The sequence below is a fragment of the Physella acuta genome, unplaced genomic scaffold (assembly GCF_028476545.2).
Source record: "Physella acuta isolate Inbredline_101_S28 unplaced genomic scaffold, ASM2847654v3 ptg000795l, whole genome shotgun sequence".
Lineage (NCBI taxonomy): Eukaryota > Metazoa > Mollusca > Gastropoda > Physidae > Physella > Physella acuta.
The window spans coordinates 67501-72605 of NW_026732313.1; the positions used below are offsets into that span (position 1 = coordinate 67501).

General features: G+C 32.4%; 1 long non-coding RNA gene across 1 annotated transcript; it reads right to left on the reverse strand.

The window, feature by feature from the left end:
• Nucleotides 1-1877: 1877 nt before the first annotated feature.
• LOC131951055 (uncharacterized) lies at nt 1878-4759 on the reverse strand. The gene is made up of 5 exons (XR_009388379.1): nt 4711-4759; nt 4149-4290; nt 3385-3421; nt 2721-2761; nt 1878-1956 (listed from the first exon to the last, which is right to left on the reverse strand). It is a non-coding gene; the product is annotated as an uncharacterized LOC131951055 (long non-coding RNA).
• Nucleotides 4760-5105: the final 346 nt, after the last annotated feature.

A 5105-nucleotide genomic window follows, 5' to 3' on the forward strand; every position in this document is an offset into this window, starting at 1 on the left:
AAATTTATATTATAGAAATAATAAATCTACACAGATAATTCTCTTCGTCGCCCAACCACTCGGGGCACCACGCACGCACACCGACTCTTTTACGCTCCTCTCGCCCCCTCCCTCGCTCTCCAGGCATGCGCAACAGTGTGTACCCACCCACCCCATTTGGACAACTGTGTCTTTCAGGAAATCTTCACCCGTCACTACATAGCGGCGTATGGTACGCCGAGGTTCGCCTCGTAAATAATTAACTATATTAGGCATGTTAAGGTGCAAGTATATGTTAATGGGTAAATTTCTCTTAAATAATAATCAGCAATTATAGTTTGAGTATTAAATATAAATTCTGCAATATGCGTAATAATACATAATGGCATACAACAATAAATCATAACTGTAAACAAGTATATATATATATATATATATATATATTATATAAGTGTGTATGTGCATATATATATATATATATATATATATATATATATATATATATATATATATATATATATATATATATATGCGTGTGTGTGTTTGTTTATTTACATATAACAATACAAAAAATGAAAAAAATGTGAAAGTTATTAATTTTTAGTAAAATCCAATTAAAACGTGCAATTCGTTGTAAATAACTTTGCCATTTGATTTGTCTTGTCCAACGTTAGAAATAAAGGAATAAATTAACTTCATCTGTTACTTTTATTTCGGCATACACAATTGCCTTACACATCTCAACTGATTAAAACCACAATCTTCTTCTTCTTCTTTGCACTTAATTTTTAGTGTTGGAAGGGATCGAGCCTTATCTGCTAGGGGGTTTGAACTCAAGACATTTTTTTTTATGTATCAACCATGAGCTTTTGCCGACTCGACCAGGCCTCCATCACAATTAAGGATTACATGTCAACTGGTTATGCGCCATTAAGGCCATTGACTCCGATTTTAGCCTGCTTTTCTTTTTGGATTTGTCAAAACAAGAACAAACTACAAGGCAGCAGTAATTTAATTTTGGAGTTGTCCCCAGCTAACGAGCCTCATCTGCCCGAGGGTTCGAACTCGAGACTTTTCGATTTAGCAACCATGAGCTTTACCGACTCGACCACGCCGACCCCAACCACAATCTAAATTGGGTTTTATGTTAGCAATCAAGTTCTCTAGGCGATGTATTTATATTTCCCATTTCATTGAGTTACGAAACGTGTAGATATAATGTTATCCTTCCAACGTAACACTAGGCTTTTATGGAAAGGAAACAAATACAAATATAACATTTTAAAAAATATTTCAAAACGTTTACAATGTACTTTTTATTTTATGTTATTCAATTAGTCGATAGTTTATAAAAGATAATGAAAACTTTCTCTGCATATTTCAAAAAGATTTGATTACAGGGATCACCTTTGTAGCACAATTGTTTATAAAGCTGAGTAACAATAATACATTCTGATGTCAATAAACAATACTTCACCACACACTCAACAGAAAAATAAAGTTAAAACAAAAGGAAAACTTCATATAACTGTCAACTAAGAATTCACTGCACAATGCAGGCTACATGCGAACAAATTTATTTGAATCTAAAAATGATTTAAAAAGAAACGTAATCAATATTCAAGTAGCTATGAATATTATCAGGCCTATATGTTTCGTGAGTGCTTGTTATTAATCTCACTTTAAAGGAAATTTTCTAAAATAGCTCTTTTAAACTTAAACAATCTGAATAATTTTTAAAGAATGTTTCAATGTTTGTTTTTTATCTTTGATATCGGAGCGTGTCATCTACAGAATTAAAATGTTCTTGAAATTCAAATTAACTTGAACTAGAGATAAGTGTAATAATTTGTACTTTATTTTTCTATTTGTGTTTCACGGCTTTCAGATTCTGTCTATTTGCCTTCAGCTATAGGTCTGTAGATGCGATGACTTGCTTAATTTGTCTTTGTTTTTAAAGTTTGTTTAAACCTCCTCCTGTAGGAAACAGATTTTAAAAAATGTATAAGTAATAGATTTAAGGCGGGACTGATGATATCAGTAAAGTCTCAAGTGCGGACCAATGATTCGATTCCGTCAACTTCTAACGGGAACGTGAATCACGTTATGGAAAGTAAGGGGGTTAGGCATAAAACTGACCATCTTACCGTTTTTATACATTTTTCACAGAAACAGGTAAACTCTACTTAATATATATTTGTTATATTACTTATTAACGGCGTAGTGAGTTAGACTGCTAACCGTAAGTCAAAAGTTCGAATCCAGGTTCAAATTAGTGGAACGTCCCTGAGTCTGATTGGTACCTAACTCGCGTTATTGAAACAAAGTTGGCTAAGAATAATGCTGAAAATGCTATTCATTCTTCTGCCTCATATGTCTTTGACACGAAAGGGCGGATGAATAGAAGGTGTATATTGTTAATTTTAATATTCTACATTCTCATATGAGTTTTTGAGGGTGATGTAAAAATGCCTGTGATTTTTTTTCTACCTAAATAACAAACTAGATGTCTTGCCGTCCTCATTTGTCTAGCCTCATCTGTAAGAGGGTTTGAACTCCAGACCGACCACGCCTGCTCAAAATCGGCGGTTATATACGTTTTTAATAGAGGTATGAATACATAAATAAGTATATATATAAATATATATATATATATATATATATATGTTTATATATATATATATATATATACAGAGCGAGAGAGAGAGAGACAGTAAGAGAGAGAGAGAGAGGTAACTTACTTGTGTTTGTATCTGCCGTTTCCTCGTTGTAACGTGCTTAACTTCAATGATAGATTATAGTTCGGGTTAAATGATAATTCACAAAGAAAACGTACATGTAACATGTGTTGTGATGTAATATTGTAAACGTAATTGCTTTAGATTCATATGGCAAAGGAAATATTTCCTAAAAAACAACTTTAAAATAACTTGTATGTTATATTTTTTAGTTTTTTTTCCCTAATATTCATACAAAAATTATTTATTTTCATTATTCTTTTCCCTGGTTTAACCATGGGCTTAATGCAAAATAGTAGTACCACAACAACATCCTCGACAAATTAGTTTTGATTTCTTTTAATTATACATCTGGAGGCTAAAATATATTATTTAAATAAACACAACAATTAACGCATTAAATTTATATTGCATTTGTTCAAACAGTAAACGTTTAAGAGACAAGGTGCCTGCTATAAATTTTAATGTTAATATATGTTTATTAAAAAAAGACTGATATGCATCTTTTTAATCAAGAAAAGAGTTATTGTCAATATACATAATATTTATGTTAATTGTAAGTATTTAAATAGATTTTACAACTCCAATATATATTTGACCAACAGAATGTTATTTATTTTGTTGGTCTAAATAAGCAATTTTAGTTATTTTGTACAAAAATAGTTACCTTCTTGTCAATTATTTCAGAAAAGGTTTGCGACAATCTGTGAAAAAAAAGTATTTTGTTGATAAGAAAGTCATATCAAATGAGAAACGAAGAGTTATTAGTCCAATGCGCCTACCCCTCTCCTCCCAATACCACAATATAGCACTTTAAACACCCAAACTTCATTTAACCTAAAAATTCAACCATATGCAGAATTAGACCCTCAAAAGGGCTCAAACATTTAAATACGAGTCCCGCTGTGTGGTATATGTTATTCGCTGCAGGAGATGTGACATCAATTACACAAGAGAAACGGTTGCCTGCAGTGTTTCTTCCAGACTTTTTTCTCCGGGGGGGGGGACTTGAAATTTTGGGGGGGGGGTAGACTTTCTTCCGGGGGGGGGGGGACACTGTTAAAAGTATATATTTTCTATATAAATTGAAGCCCCCCCCCCCCTCCCCGAAGAGATGCCTGGAAGAAACTCTGCTTGCCTGACATGCTGTACAAAGAGCCTCATTGTTCGGAATCTATGCACTTGAAATAGACTTTTTTTATGTTACAAACACTAACTATATACTTACTATTTTTACTACATATATCTAATATTATTTGTCATAATATTAGATATATGTAGTAAAAATAAAAAAATATAAAATATAAATTTGTCATCTATATTTTAGATTTTTTAATTATGTATCACCCCCCCCCCCCCCCCCCCCTCCGTACACACACATTCAACAGTTGCATTTCGGACATTTTTGTTCTAAAATAAATCAACGCTTACTGTTCAAAATCATTTCTGCGGAGCACATTGTCATCATCTTTTGTTTTGATCGACTCCAGGTAGGATTTGACCATGATGTTCTCCCAGCGCATTAGTCTTCTTTTGTCAGTCTTGTCGTCTATGTAGCCATCATTTTCATCTTCTAGAAGTAGACGAATGAAACGGTTACAACATTTCCAAACACATTTCTATAACGTTATTTGAAATTAGACGTACACTGTATTCAAGCTTTAACGATTTTAACTCTTATATAACACATTGCAAAACAAAGCCACAGCTACAAAGAATATCTCAATTTGTGGTTTGATATTTAAATAGTAAATACTGATGTTTTACATCTTCAGAAAATACAATAGGTTAACATAATTCGAAGTATTCTCCCCTAGCATTAAGGATAGTTACAATGACATTGATAATTTAATTTTTAGCTTCAAATGTGTAATGTGTTAAGATATACTATTTTGATCTGATGTATTTTTCCGTGCTACTATGTGTTGGTTAGATTAATAAACTAAATAGTTATTAGAATTATAATGTACAAATAAAGATAGATGTTACTAACTTGATTTGAATGTTCTATAAATAGCCACTATCCACTTCCAAATGTTCGGGATAATGTACAAATAAAGATAGCATGTTACTAACTTGATTTGAATGTTCTATAAATAGCCACTATCCACTTCCAAATGTTCGGGATAATGGTAAAAGGATGAGGGATGATGGACCGCTGGGAATACTCAAAGATTATATTGAATTGCTGTAAGCTCGAAATGAACTTGGTCTTCCTCTCAACGATATTGAAAGTATTACTGCAAGAAAAAAAAACACATAATTTTGCACATACTATTTTTTTTCTCCGGGATAGACGACCAGGATAGATAACTCTGATGCTGCTTTAAGGTTACTAAAACAACCCGTGAGGTAACAGTCACGGGTTAAAAAATCTGTCGAAATTGT